The sequence below is a fragment of the Pinus tabuliformis genome, chromosome 1_1, assembly GCF_031772625.1.
Source record: "Pinus tabuliformis cultivar Carrire ecotype Pingquan chromosome 1_1, CPIR1, whole genome shotgun sequence".
In the NCBI taxonomy this organism is placed as follows: Eukaryota; Viridiplantae; Streptophyta; class Pinopsida; order Pinales; family Pinaceae; genus Pinus; species Pinus tabuliformis.
In genome coordinates this window covers 754,796,191-754,813,421 of record NC_142297.1, presented here as the reverse complement: position 1 = coordinate 754,813,421, position 17,231 = coordinate 754,796,191, and positions in this window count along the sequence as shown.

Genomic DNA, 17,231 nt, shown 5'->3' with positions numbered 1-17,231 from the left:
CTCACCAAGGTTCGATATGCCCACAAGGCAGAGTATAGGATTAAGTGCCAGTTTCTCTTATGAACCCTTATCATTCTCTGCAACATCCACTTTAGGACTTTGTTAATGGCCTCAACCTGTCCATTTTCTTGCAGGTAATAAGGAGTATAACTATCATGTGATAGTCCTAACATAGCAGTCAACTCAGCCATCATGTGATTGCAAAAATGCGACCAATGATCTATAACTATGGCTTGTGGTACACCGAACCAGGCAACCACATGGTTAAAAAAGAAAAGAGCAATCATTTCACCATTGTTGTTCAATGTTTGCATCGCCTCGGCCCATCTAGTAAAATAGTCAACGATGACTATAATATACCCATTCCCCCCGACCGAGGTGGGGTTATATGTCATAATGTCAATGCCCCATTTCGCGAATGGGCCAACAATAATGACTAGATGCAATGGTGCAGGTGGTAATCTGGTTTTTTGGTCATATATCTAGCATGTGTGGCAGCTTCTGACAGCAATAATACAATCTTTGAATATAGTTGGCCAGAAGTAACTAGCACGGAGAATTCTCTGTGTGGTTACATATCCAGATAAGTGTCCACCACAGGCACCTGAATGGCAATCAATCAATGCTTTCTCAGCTTCCTCATGCGTGAGGCACCTCCATAAAACTGTATCGATACCACAATGGTAAAAAGCTTCGCCAATGATCAGATAATCTTTGGCTTAGTAACGAATACATTTTTGTTGCAATTGAGAGGTATCATGCTGGAAATTTTGGGTCCAGAGATAGATCAGTATATCTCCATACCACGTGTCAAATGATGATATTAGAAACAGAGACTCATCCAAAATTGATGGTTCAGATGTCGAATGAATGGAGGTTGAGGGAAGATGACAAAGTAACTCTACAAAAACTAGAGATTTCTTTGATTTCGACTTGATGAATTTCAAATCAAATTCCTGTCAAATATCTATCCATTTTGAGTATTTCCCCCCAGCAATTGACGTGACAAAATGTATGTCATAGGGTTGCAATATGAAATGACAGTTGCTTTCTGTAGTAGGATGTAATGGCGAAATCTTTGAACAGCTTGCACACCTGCCAAAACTAGTTTTTCGACATAAGAGTACTTACTTTTTGTATCGCTGAGATTATGGCTTAGGTAATAAATTAGATGTTCAATCCCATTCTCTTTCTGGACTAAAACCATTCCAATGGTTGTATATGTAGCAACGAGATACAAGTAATAGTCATTTTGGTAATTTGGAGAATACATTAATGAAGCTCTAATCAACATATCTTTAATAGCATCAAAGGAAGCTTGTACAACTTGATCCCAATGAAAGGGTATCTCCTTTTTCAAAAGACGTGTAAAACCTTTAGCCATCTCAGCGTAATTTGGAATGAACCTTGTCAAAAAAAATTCTTTCCCTTGGAGTCTCTATAACTGTAAAAGACTTGAAGGTGGAGGCAAATCTAGAATTGCATGAACCTTTAATGGATCGAGTTGAATCCATTCTCTAGACACTACAAATCCGAGAAATTGACCAGAACCAACACAAAACACACATTTGTTAGATAAAAAACGAATCCAAGATGCAATGGAAATAACTCAGGTATTTTTGTGTTTTATTAAAACCCACAAATTCAAGGTGTTCCTTATGAGGATCAACCTAGTAAGAGCTTATGACAGGGTGGACTATGAGTTCTTGCGGTTGATTCTCCATAAGATTGGTCTCAGAGCCATTGTTGTTGGATGGATTATGGCCTGAATTTCTTCTATGAACTATGTCTGTCATCATTAATGGGATTCCAACAGGTTTTTTCGAGGCATCTAGAGGTTTAAGAGAGGGATGTGCTCTGTCACCTTTACTATTTCTTTTGGTCATTGATGGCCTGAACATAATTAACAAAGCACGATTAAAGGGCAATATAATTGGGTGTAGGATCACCATGAATATTAGTATATCACACACTTTGTTTGTAGATGATGTGCTTTTCATTGGGTAAGTATCTATTTCAGAGTGGAAAGCCTTCCATAATATTCTTAATAGCTTTAGAGAAGCTCCAGGTCTCTTTATGAACAAAGGTAAATCTACACTTATCTCAGCAAACAAGGAGGTGATTAAGGAGATAACTCAAATCTATGAGGTGGACATGATTCCTATGGAGGGAGGATTCAAATATCTGGGGTTCTGTTTGAACCTAATAAATATGAAATAAGGGATTAGGAATGGTTGATAAGAAAATTTGAGTGTAAGATGTTTCAATGGTTGAATAAGTGGCTATCATTGGGAGGGATTTTGGTTATGATCAAAGCGGTCCTTCAAAATATTTCTATATATTGGATTCATCTCTTTTACTATCTAAAGGTATAATTAAAAGAGCTAATGCTATTATAGCTAGGTACCTTTGGGTTGGGCATGGATCCATAAAGAAGATACATTTGGTTTGTTTAGAGGTGCTTGTGAGACATGAGAAGGATGGAGGGTGGGGTATAAAGGACACAAAATGTTTCGATAAGTATTTAATTTTCAAGAACTTATGAAGATATTTTCAGGGAAAAGGTATTTGGCAATAGGTTATTAAAGAAAAATATCTAAAAAATAGGAAGCTTGAGGAATGGATTAAAGAGGGGGCTCCGGTGAAGAAGGTGGCATCTTATATATGGAGAAGCATGATGAGAAACAAACACTGGCTACTAGGAAATCTGAGATGGGAGGTTGGAAGGGGTAATAAGATAGAAATTGGACTGGATGCTATCAAAGGAGTGGAGGGAATACATAATATTTATGTTCCCATCCTTGAGCATTTACATAACAAAAGGCTTTACTTTATGAACCAAATCTCTTATGACCAAGGATCCTCTTTTGTTACATGTTATTGACTTAATGCATTTGAACTTGGATTTCCAAAGGATTTATCAATGGAATGGGCATGTTTCACAACACAATTAAGTCTAGTAGGTTTAGAACCGACTGAGAAGGAAGATAAGATATCATGTGAAGGCGTTATGTATAAAGAGAAAATCTCAGTTAAAGAGATTTATAAACATATTTCTCAGAGACGCGACCCAGACGATAATGCTTTTTGGTTTCATAAGATGTGGAAATGGGATATACCTCTCAAATTAAAATGTTTTATGTGGCTGGTGGTCCACAATAGGATTTTAACTTGGGATAATCTCCATAAAATGGGCTTTTCAGGGTCCTCATAGATTCTCTTTATGCAAAGAAGATTTAGAAGACATGGAACATCTATTTATGACATGTCCTTTTGCGATCTTGGTATGGAGTGGGGTCCTTAAAATACATGCAGTCTAGAACATGGTTTCCATTGAGAGATGTCTTGCTCAGTGGTTTGAAGGTTTCAAGACATATTGTTCCCCACATTTCTATATTTTGTGGGGCATATGGAGAAGCAGGAATGAGAATATTTTTGAACAAACATAACCAAATACTAGAGGCACCTATTTAAATATCTATGCATATTTTATGGAGATAGGGCCAATGAAGGAGGAACAACCTAGGAGACATTTTCGACTCATGGAGCTATGGTCACACTTTCCTATTGTTTTTTTTATGGAGCATCCACTAACAGGGTTTGTAGAAGTGGGGCACATTTAGTTTTGAAGATGGACAACACCTTCCATTTCAATTGGTATAGTGGCACAAGGTCAAATAATAGAGTTGAGCTAATCACACTTTGGGGGGCTCTTCTATGTGCTACCTAGCTTGCAATTAAAGATTTAGCTGTGTTTGGAGATTCCAAGGTGATCTTGGATTGGGTATAGTTGAGAACAAAATTTGGATCACCTTCCTTTACTTTTTGGATGTAATGCATAAGATCTTTGATGAAGACTTTCCAGAGACTGGCCTTTAATCATGTCTATAGAGAAAAAAATCAAGTGGCATATCTCCTATCAAAGAAGGGATGCAACTGTGTGCCAGGGAGGATTTTCTACTAAGATTTTGACAAAGTAATCCTTTTCATCTCGGGGAGTTTTAACTTATAAAGGGATGCCCTTGACAATTTTTCCTTCATCTGGTTTATTTGTCATTAGTCCATGACAGTTTCCATAGATCATGATATGTTTTTGTCATGTTTGAATTATATATGTTATATTTTTCATCATGAAGAACTTTAAGATCACATACAAATCTTCTGTTGTGAAGATTGATATAGTAGACAATTGTCACAGATAGAAGAACTACAATTTAGGGTAGTAATATACTTAGAGATTTAGACATTTTATTTTGAGATTTCATATGTGACTCACTAATGCAAAGACATGAGCAATGAAATACTATAATATATATCTACTTTTTATTAATAAAAAATAAATAGATTTTTTCTTATTAAAAAAATAAAAATTTAATCTATCGAAATATTATTTAACTATATTATTTAACCTCTATCCATACTTGAATAATCAAAATTTAAAATAAATTTTATAACAATGTTCAATTTCCAATTCCACTCGACTAGTGCACAATACCTCATTCAATAGCATTGTGAACCACACAACATGTAGTTACATAGAACACGGGTGGGACTACTACAAATCGATTCCAGTAGCCTCACCCAATTTTAAACTTAGCATCCAGGAGATCTAATTTCGATCCAAACCTGCACCAGGATTGCAAACGAACCTTTCACAACTTAGTTAATTGAGACACCAAATATCCAATGCTACTATGTACCACACGGTCAAAATCGTCAACTGTGGCTGCAATCTGACCTTCATCGTAACTGATAGCCCATTCGATTCATTAAACATGCTAATTTTTCTCTGTTCTAATCCCTCAGGGGATTTTTAGTTTTGATTTGGAATCTCAGTTGCGAGCAGCCCAACTTCTTATTTTTGGACCTTTAGTTTCAATCATCAATTATCTATATTCGCACTAGGAATGTAAATTTCAAATTGGGTTATGAATACCTGATTTTATACCCCCACCGTAGACATATATATAACAGATCAGAGATTTTATTTGGTGGAATTTATATGCAATGGGGGTTGATTTTGAATCTGTGATAGAGGCAACTTCAAGAGCCATAGGAGGGCTCATCAGCACTACCATATTGTATCCCTTAGATACATGTAAGACAAAGTACCAGATACCAGGTAGAGGTTCATGCCGGTGGTCGACAGAAATACAGGTTTGTAGCTCCAGCGCATATTTTCCTTAGAATTAATCTGGATTGTTTCTTCTTTTTTGGAATGGGTTTTGTAGAATTCAGTATCTAACACATGTATTTCCTTAGAAATCATCTGGGTTGAGTATTTTGAAATGGGTTTTTGTATCTGGTTGCAATTTGGGTCACTGGATCCTTGGGTTGGTGTGCTTAAAATTGGTGGGGCTGATCCTTTTGTAAGGATGTGTTGTATCTAGACGGTCTATTGGGTGCATTGAAGATGGACACTAAAACTGACCCATATAAACCTTGCATATGTCAAATTAAGACAAATGGTCGACATTCAAATATTAGAAATAGTTGCAACCCCAAGGTGAAAATAATACCTTGGTTTAGATGGTTATGTGCCAATAATCATTCATTCCTCTTTGAAGATTAAAGCTCGACTAAGATTGAAATGCATGCAACCTATATATTTCGTTATGGATGGTTCTTGATCTAGGATTTATTGTCCCAATCTGGCATTTGCATTTGATTTTGATTCTGAAAAATAATTGTCTAGTCATTATGCTTTGGTAAAAAATTAATAGGTCCATGGATACACCACACTTTGTTTTTGAGTTGTCAATTTGCAAGGATTAAAAGTAACTCCATGCTAATTAGGCATCTGTATTATCACCATCTCACCATGGTTTTAGAGGGATTCACTATTTACTTAAAGATTTTTGGCCATCATAGCTTATCTACTTAGCATTTTACCCATAATAGTCATAGTAACCTATGTTACCTTCCCAATAACCCTCTCTGGAGGACTGCACTCTTTTCTTAAAGGTTTTTGACCATCATAGACTATCTGCTTAGCATTTTATCCATAATAGTCATAGTAACCTATATTACTTTCCAAATCTCCCTCTCTAAAAGGATTCAATAAACACTTTCATTGTGGAAGAGGATGCATCTATTTTAGGAATTATGTCCTTGAACACCTTGACTACTATATTTTAGTCTAAGTTGGCAAAAGGTCTGGACTTATAGGTAGCCCCATGCTTATCAGGAACCCAAATTGTTAGGTTGTCTTAAGAAGCTTGTGCTAGTTGCTTATGAAGTTTTGATAATCATGGTTTATTTGCCTAGGATTTTGCTCAAAATGGTCATCATGATTCTAAGAATTCACTGAATTACCCTCCCCAAAGAGATCCAACAGATAGTCTCACCATGGAATTGAGTGTCTTAGATCCACAAGTGTGCCTTCTAGGTGAATTCATTGCTCAGAGTAGTTGTGGTGGACAAAATGTATATAGTATTTTACTATTTTGGATAAATAACAGATGTTATCATTTTTTAATTTTCAGGAGTACAAAGCTTTCTTCAAAGTTAGTGGTTTATAAAATAATAATTTAGTTATTTATCTATTTTGGAAAAAACCCAATACTTATATATCACTAAAAGGGATATAATTGTCATCTCTTCAAAGATTACATGCTAAGATATCATTACATCAAAATAGCTTTGTCCCTATCACCCCTATGCAAGTGTGGCCTCCATGAAATTTAGCTCACCTGTCTAGCTTGTTGTGGTCTTTTCTCAAGGCAATCAATTGAGTGGAACATTGAATAACTGCAGAATCCAAAAGAAAGAACTTATTAATTCTAGCTCCCCTTTCTTTGGGCAAATCTTCAAAATTCCTGTCACATCTATTTTTCCATAGGAAATGGAGGGAAACCGTCTTGATTATCTTCCAGACACTCCAGACATATTTGTGGTAGTACCATGGGTTCTTGTGAAGAAACAAAAATGATTTATTAACATTGTTTGTTTGTCTTGACCTGCAGTTATTTCCATTTGCATGTTTTCTTTTGTTCTATTTTAGTGTGTTTAGTCATATGGATCGATTAGTAGTAATTTTCAGCATGAGAGACATAAGTCTTCATTGCCTATGTTTGGGGACAAATCTTAAGATAATGCTCCACCATTTGATCAAAAGTTGCAAAATATTTTATAGTAAAACTGTTCAGACAGTCTGATAACGTTCTTTTCTATCACCTATAATATGTATCAATAGATGAATATGATAAGGATTGGTTTAGCTATAGTGTTTTGAGGGTTGTCATTTTTCTATTGATGATTGCATCTTGATCTTGTGGAGGTTTGTTCTTTGGCATGTTCATTGTTTACATTGCATATATGATATTATGATTGCTCAATGTTGCCTGTTGTTGTTGAAATTTTTTTATACACTATGTTGTCAAGGTTTTGGAATTCACCTTAGTTTGAAATGTTTTAATGATTCCAGCTAATTCTAAGTAAATATTACTTTTCATCCTAGTCTTTGAGGATTATGAGGGTTATTAAATAAATTACGTCTTCTTCCCTACCATAGGGTTGTAGAACAATTATGCATCGATGAAAACTTAAAACTACTATAACTCTAGAACCCCCATTGTAAATATGTGTCATTATTACTATAGTCTGCAATTTCACTTATGGAAATGAATTGTAAATGAAGATTCACTTTTGACTGATGCTCGTTATATTTTGTGTTTGAATGTGAAAACATCTATCTGTTGTGTTGTGGGAGGTGGTTTGAACTAGGAAATTTCATTCTTTGTATCAGGACATTGGTGCCAAAAATTTACAATCATTCATATCTCAATATATTTACTTTTATAGCTATAGTTACTTTAAGAGATTTTACTTGAAACAAAGTAGGAACAAGTATATGGGAACAAAGGAAAATTTTGTTGTAGTCATGGTAGCTAGAGCTTGCACAACCGTGATGACATAGGTAAAACTTCTTTTCTTCCTGTGTTGCCCCAGTGATTTGGATTTTCTAGCCAAATTTTGGTATTTTGACTTGTACATTTCTTGTGCAAATCTATACATCAACACTTTGTTATGTGGTGGTTTATTTTGTTTTGGAAAGCCACTAGACATAGCTTCCAATACCTTCATCCCTTTGAAATAAGGTCTTTATTTGAGACGTACTTTAAAAGAAAATTATACCTTATTTTGACCTCTGCCAAAATTTCTTATTAGTGCTTATGTCAACTCCATCAAGTAAGATTTTTTTTTTTTTTTGGATTTATGAGGCTTAGTCCATGGTAATATTCCTTCAGTGGACAAAAAAAAAATTTGAAATTTTTGCTTCTTCCTTGACTTTTCATCAAAGAGAACTTGGATCATCATCGTAGAGAGTTAGGTTGTTATTAGCTTGTATCATAAGTCAACTTACAGTAACCTGGATCATATTGGATTAAATTCAAAAATGTTCTCAGAATTGAGATTTTCCTAATCTCGATCTGATCTAGGCCTACAGTAACAAACTAAAACCCTTGATCCTTCTCCTATAGCAGATACATTTCGGCCCTAGTAGAATAGAGATAATTTTAGACTTGTTATAGGTATTTTTATTCAATATGAACTTTGATTCCAACCATAGAAGAGTCTTCTTACAAACTCAGCTTCCAATGAATTCGTCCTTCATAAGCTTGGCTAGATTTCAAAGACAAATTTTGACCTTGTTCTTAGCTCTCATACATTGCTGAAATAAAAATCGTAATAGAATTTATTAACATGATAATTGTGTATATATTTTTTCATTTAGACATTACTTCATTCATTTGGTCATCAAGAAATTATACAAATATAATGCACAAAAAGATAAGAGACACCAAAAGTTAAGCTACCCCTGCATACCAATAACTTGTCCTCTAAATTGAAAAAAGCTAATTTGTTTATTGTCATGTCTTGAGGCTCCACTTATCAACATACCACCAACACTTGAAACAGTGTTGGTGGAAAGGCATGACACCATGGCAAAGGTTGTACCACACCTGTCAATAAACTTGTATGCACCTGAAGCTTCTAGACTTCCTCCAAACTGTTTCTATTGATGTTGTTGCTTACCCCTTCCCCTTCTTCTTAGAACACTAAGAAGCATAGTGGCCATCCATACTTTAAGCTTCTACACTTCTTGCAAACTATTTTACTATTACTGTTGCTTACCCTTCCCCTACTTCTCAAGATACTAAGAAGAATATTGGCCATGCTTCTTGCACTTAATATGGCTCAAGTACTTCTTTTGTTGGTTAGAAGATCTTGAGTCTTTCTTCTTCTTCTTCTAACCCTTCACAAATCCTATTTTATTTCCTCCTTTCCTCACCCTCCTAATGAGGGCTAGCTATGGTACATCCTCATCACTGACTGAAACCATCTCCAATCTCATTTCCTCCTCAATAAATGCATCCCACAAGCTTTTGAATGAGGGTATATTCTCACAAGCACATACATACTGTAAAAAATGGTGTCAAAATGGTAGCTTCTCACATGCTATGCTAGTTTTTCCAGTTTTTGAAGACTAACAAAGCTACTAAGATCATTTCCAATCCTTTATTTCATAAGATTCATTGTTGCATTTTTTAGAGAATTTGAGAAAAGCACACATGTTTGAAAAAACATTTGCCTTGAAAAACAAAAAATATAAGTATGGTCTGTGAAATCATAGGAGATTTATGAATATCTTTGTACAATGCACCAAAATTTAAAGCCTCTCTTTTGGGTCCGGAAAGTAAAAACTCTGGTGTATCATCAATGCACTATTTATAGGTAAATTAGTAGAAGATATAAAATTTTCCATGTATGAGTACACCCATTTATGGAAATTGAAACACCTTATCAAACTTTTAGTTATCCAATGATTTCAGTTCTAATTTTTTGATTTAGTTCTAATGTTGGGATTCATGAATGATTTTGATTTTTAACTTTGAGTATGTTTTTCAAAATTATATATATATATATATATATATATATATATATATATATATGTATATATATATATATATATATATATGTATATATATATATATATATATATATGTATATATATATATATATATATATATATATATATATATATATATATATATATATATATATTATTTTTTCATACATGACATTTCCCCAATGTATCTAGATCCTGACTTTTCAAAAATATGGTGGATCCGTATCCAGATCCATATCCTTCTATTTCCTAGTAACTTAGTCAAAAAGTGAATGTTTAATTTAAATATCATTAGGTTTGTTAGTTTAATCAACATGAAATTCAGAGAGAGAAATTATTGAGGTCATATTCTCTCACTCTCTCTCTCTCTTTCACACACACACATGCATACACATTTATTCATTATCTTTGCCCAGATGTCTACTGCGGCCATATTATCATGTAGATATATTAAGCTAAAGAAAACTAGAACACTGCAAAAGCAATTTAGGATTTTACCATTGCTAATTCATCCTTGTAGCACTTAGTGTTGTTATGTGCATGTCAATTGTGCCAACTTTAATGGAATATACAATGCTAAGATTCCAGATTCCCTTAGCTAGATTATATGTTTCTTGCTTTAAGTTGTTTATTTAAATGTTTCTTCGTCTTCTTGTATGTAAATTTTAGACATATCCTGCATTTTTCTTTACAAAAGCTTATGATTCAATGTTCATCGGGAAAGTTGGAACTATTACAAAAGCTAGATTAATGATTCAACTAGTGGGCTATTTAATAAAATTTCCATTCCATACCAATGTTGAAAAAATGGGGCTCAGAAATATCGCAGTTGAGGTCAACAAATCAGAAAATCAGGAAAATTCAAAATAACATAGTTAAAAATTAGTATGCAGGACGAACAAATTGGAAAAAGTAGTCTAAAAAAAATCCCTAGTGGGAATAAATCAAGAAAAATTGGAAAAATACCAATTTCTTGGAGATTTTTTCCACTGTTTCACACCCACTAAAGACATGAGAGGAGGCCTTTATACTTACTAGGTTATATTGTTGCAACAAGGTTTCCTTTTTCAATATGTTCATTTCATTGTAAATGCAATCAAGAAAGGCCCATAAATGATTTTCTATAAATGGAATCAAACTCTTGAAGTGAGCCTGGAGGCAAATTCAAACTTGTCGTCCATCCATGCAACACTATAGAGATCTCCTAGACAAGTGTTATATTCTAGAAGAGGAGGGGGTCCATTCTAGGACATTAAGTTCCCTAGTTTTTCTCCTCAGCATTCGATGTCATTGTAGCATATATGTTCAGGTTTGTTGGCTGCAACAGACCTTCAAAAATACTTCCACTTTCACATGCTTCAATATATATTACCTGACCATTCAAACAACATTATTATTAACATCCCCAACAGCCTTTGTTAGAAATCTGACCGTCCCTACTTTGAACCACATATCAAGCTCATAATGCAGGATGGAATCAAAGTAATAACCTACAAGATTTAATTTCATTCATAAATATCAAAACTCAAACTTTATATCCACTGAAAGATTTCATAGAGATGGTAATACATAAATGACAGAGACTAAAAAAACACTTTAGCTTCCTTCACTCACCATTTCTCTATAAGAACCAGCATCATGCTTATGCTTCAAAACTTGTATAAAATCATTTGCATAAAGATAAGGTGGAAGAGGCATTCCTACAACCAAATTCATTAGCTTTGTCACCAAAGTACTTGATTGTAATCCAAATAATAAAACACCACAAGAATTTTGTGTGCAATCCAATGCAAAGTGACTTTTATAAAATTCCACAAAGGGGTAGACAAACATTGTAAAACAATTAAGAATCCATGATTTTCAATGACCTATTGATAAAGAAGAACATATTTAAAGAACATAAGTCTAAATATAAAAATCTAACAAAGGATATGAACCAACTGATTAAAAAAATATTAACATAGAGATAAATTGAATCAATAAAAGAGTGACTAGCACATAACAAAGTGTTGATGTATAGATTTGCACAAGAAATGTGCAAGTCCAAATTATACCAAAATTTGGCTGGAAGATCCAAATCACTAGGGCAACACAGGAAGAAAAGACGTTTTACCTATGTCATCAGAGTTGTGCAAGCTCTAGCTACCGTGACTATAACCAAATTTTCATTTGTTCCCATATACATGTTCCTACTTTGTTTCAAGTAAAATCTCTTCAAGTAACTATAGCTATACAAGTAAATATATCGCGATATGAACGATTATAAATTTTTGGCACCAATGTTGTGATACAAAGAATGAAATTTCCTAGCTCAAACCACCTCCCACAACACAACAGATAGATGTTTTCACATTCAAACACAAAATATAACTAGCATCAGTAAAAAGTGAATCTTCATTTACAATTCATTTCCATAAGTGAAATTGCAAACTATAGTAATAATGACTCATATTTACAATGGGGGTTCTAGAGTTAAAGTAGTTTTAAGTTTTCATCAATGCATAATTGTTCTACAACCCTATGGTAGGGAAGAAGACATAATTTATTTAATAACCCTCATAATCCTCAAAGACTAGGATGAAAAATAATATTTACTTAGAAATAGCTGGAATCATTAAAACATTTCAAATTAAGGTGAATTCTAAAACCTTGACAACATAGTGCATACAAAAATTTCAACAACAACAAGCAACATTGAACAAGCATAATATCATATATGCAACGTAAACAATGAACATGCCAAGGAACAAACCTCCACAAGATCAAGATACAATCATCAATAGAAGAAAGACAACTCTCAAAACACTATAGTTAAACCAATCCTTATCATATTCATCTATTGATACATATTATAGGTGATAGAAAAGAACATTATCAAACTGTCTAGACAGTTTTACTATAAAATATTTTGCAACTTTTGATCAAATGATGGAGCATTGTCTTAAGATTTTTCCCCAAACATAGGCAATGAAGACTTATGTCTCTCTCATGCTTAAAATTATTACTAATCAATCCATATGACTAAACACGCTAAAACAGAACAAAAGAAAACATGCAAATGAAAATAACTGTAGGTCAAGACAAGAAAAGATTTTAATAAATCATTTTTGTTTCTTCACAAGAACCCATGGTACTACCACAAATATGTCTAGAGTGTCTGGAAGATAATAAAGATGATTTCCCTCTATTTCCTATGGAAAAATAGATGTGATAGGAATTTTAAAGATTTTCCCAAAGAAAGGGAGCTAGAATTAATAAGTTCTTACTTTTGGATTTCATAGTTATTCAATGTTACACTCAATTGATTACCTTAATAAAAGACCCACACTCTCTCTCTGCTATATGTCTGAATTATGCTTTGAAAGAAACTCAATTCTCTAAAGGAATTAAATCATCTATCATAATAACACATTCTTGCATGAAAATCCAAAATGAATTAAAAACGTATTCTCACTTGCCCAAAATTATAAATCACTCTTGCTTGAAATAAAACCTATAATCAAATCCTTTGTTTTTAAGAATTACAATTTTAATCTAAATCTAAAATCTAAGTGTTGTTATCATTACTCATTAAAGTCAATTCATGTAGTCCTAAATCAATAAATAAAATTAGCTAACAAGACAATCACACTACTACTATTTAACTCAAAAATCAACAAGGAGAACGGTAAGGAAATTCTAAGGGATGCATCTGAAAAATAAACTTACGAAATGATATAAGGAAATTCACTTAAAAACATAAAAGAACCTTACTGATTAAGGGGGCCCTCCACAAGAAGATGGTCATGAGATCTAATTGAACAATAAACAGTGCATCGGAATAAGAAGGATTCTTTGTAAGTAAATTGAAAACAAAGTTTTAATTCTCATTGTCGCATAATAAAATCATTGTGTTTATGCTTGCTTACGAAGTCTTTTTATAAAGCCCATATCATTAAATGTTCAGATCTTCATGCCTAGCTTCACTTTAAAAAAATACTAAAATTAACTTTGAAATATACAATAATGAAATTTGCTAACGATTTTCTATTAACAAAGCAAATCAGTAGGCATATATATCGTTCCTCACTCGCCTGTATTGCTAACAGAGTTGATTTTTTCCTTTGACCATGTAATTGGAAGCTCCCTTGATTGATCAGGTTCATGAAGGTAAGAAGGAATCATGGAGTTCATTTATTTCTATCTTCCCATATATTTATCCCTCTAGCTGGCACCTTAGAACCTATGAAACAATGGACTTAGCTGCAGAATTAGACATTAGCTGCAAAATCATCCCAATCTGGTAGCTAAAACAAATATTAGACTAATAATAAAGAACATTATTAACTTATGAAATACAATACTTTTATATACCTTCCATGCCATAGATTCTATGATTTTTTTCCCATTGAGTGATTATGATGATCAAAAAGGAGTAAAATAGGTGGAAAAAGGGTGTCAAAAAGAAGCAAATATGAGGCTCAACAATTTGGAGGCTGAGATAATCTAGGGACATTCTCCTTGCTGAGGATGTAACAAGATTAGATAATAAATAAACAAGATATTATGAAATTATTGCACCAATTATGGAGCTCTAGTGATTGAGAAAAATCTAGGAGTGTGCTCCTTATCATTTAATGAAAATTCCTAGTGTTGGGAATGAGATCCACATTTTGAGGTATTTTGGACAATAAAATTTCCTCCTTTTAAGGAGGATCCCTCCCCATCTACTTTTATAAGTAAAATTCAAATTATCCTTCAGGGGCATGTTTTTCTCAGTCTTCTTGTGGACAAATCTTGTTATTTTGCAGTGCCACTTTCATTTCTAGCAGGGATGTACTTGGATTTATTCAAATAATAAAGTTTGGTGTCATTTCTAGCTTCTAAAGCCTGGCTTCCTTCATAGGACTCTGAGTATCCTTGGGCTTGGCCATCCCAGGAGCCTCATAGCCCTGTTGTACAATTTCTTTATATTCTTTGAATGCTTTCACTTGCATCTTTTATTAATTTTTTTCTTATTTATGTATTTAGTATTCATGTTTTATTTGTTGTAGGTTGTATTCGTTAAATGATTAAAGTGAGTTAATTTTAAGGCTATTTATGAAGTCACAAGCATGATTCATCTTTATAATAGCCTTGAAAATTCATATCCATGATTAGTCTACCTGGATTGGTTTACTAATTCACAATTTTGGAATTCCTCGAAGTATCTTGTAACAAAATAGTAGTAATTTTCTGCTAATTTTTATAATGTGTTAATGAGCATCTTTATCACTAATTTTACTTGGATTGGAGATAAAAAAAATCTAAATTAATAACAAAATTTATCCCACAACATTTTCACTCGATTAGCGTAGGCATTCAGGCATTTAGATCAGCTTACTAGTTCATTGCTCTAAAATTTCTAGTTTCAAGTAGTAATTTTCTGGTATTTTTAAGAACATGTTAACAAGGCTCTCTTGAGTTGATTTCAAATGAATTTATTCATAAAAAAATTCAATTTAATAAAAAATTCACCCCATATAATATTCACTTGATCAAGTTAGGCATTTGATAGTTAACTAGATCACTAATTATTAAATTTCTGGTTTTTTTAATAGTAATTTTCTGCTATTTTTTAGCACATGTTACACAAGGGTAATTTTGATTGATTCCACTTATATTGGAGTCCTAGGTAATCCTTATTAATAAAAAAGAATTCCCATATCATTTTCATTTTATTTTCTTGGGAATTTTGCAGGTTATCTCGAGAAGTAGCAATCTTATAGTAGTTTGCTTTTGAGATCTTCCTTGCATAAATTCACTCCAAATTCAAGGTAGAAGTGGATTTATAGCCTATTAATTCTCTGACACCAGTTTGTTTGAGCTAAGACCTGGTTATGTTTCCATTTATCTCTTACATTTTTCGTTTCTTGAAGATTGATTTTTGCAATTAGTCTAGATTTCCTTTCAACAATGTACTTTACGAAAAGTATGCTTTCCTTCTTACAAAAGTAATCTAGGACTTTCATTTCCTACAAAATAGAATATTTTTTCTTTAATTCCATTTATTTTCCATCAAGATATATTATATTTTATTGGTTGTCATTGTGCTTTACATTTTTCCCAAATAGAATAGATTTCCTTTCTATCACTTTACATTGCAGCAAAAGTAGAATAGGTTTTCTTATTGTTATTTACCTTTTACAACATAGGATTGGAGGCTTACCTAGATCTTTATTCATTTGAATTTTTTCCATTTCCTTTCTTCACTTGCATTAAAGGTAGTCATGCTAGGAAGGGAATGTGTCTATTTCACATAGAGTGTTAACCCCTTTTAATTTTGAGTGAACCCCGAGTTGATAATTTAAGTTGATAGCCTTGGGAGTTGCAGCATTCTTGTTGTAATACTAGGGCTCATCACTTTTTGGTGCACTTTTCAAGGTTTGTTTCATAGTAATCACTCTCTTATTATTTGAATGATTCCCTCTTTCTTTTCTGTAAAAACAAAAAAATGCATTAGGCATCTTTTGTTGCATTGCATTAGCATTCTCATTGGAAAAAAAATAAAAACAAAAAATATTTCTTCAACAACAAGAACCTCCACTTGATCATGTGCAGGTATAAGAATAATATGTGGTATAGAAGTTAGGAGGCATGGCACAACTCTACTATGTCAACCCATATTAGTAGGGGTCTTATCCTCCCCATATTTTCAATCATATCAGGGGTCTTATGTCATTCCTTGTTTTCATCCATATCAACACCAACCCACCTAATAGGGTAATCCATATTTTCCTCAATATTCATGGTCTTATCTTCCCCAACCTACCATTACACCTTTACATACATACTAGCCTCCTCAGTGGGGTGATCCATATTTCCCTCAACATCCTCAATTCCGATGTTCACACCAAGCTCCTCAATGGGTTGAACCATATGTCCCTAAATATCCTCCATATCAAAATCAATGTTATCCATCCCATCCACCTCCACCACAACCACATCCTAAACCATAACAATTTCAAAGACCCACTCCCACTCAACTACTTATACAACCATTTCCAAACCCAAGCAATAAATTAACTCGGCCCACTTATTATGTCGAGATACAAAATCTCCAAACAAATCCTCTTGATCCAATTGATGATCATCTTGGATCAAAAAGTGTATTTCAAAGAATAAATTCTCTTCCTCATGTTGGAAAACAACATCTGAAAGAAGAAGATCTAGAGTGTTACATGAAAACAACTACAGAACTGACACATGAGTGTTACATGACTAACATAAAGTGCTACAGGATTGTCCCTGATTTTTGTCGGTTCTGAAGAAAAACTATAGAACTAACACAAAGTGTTAC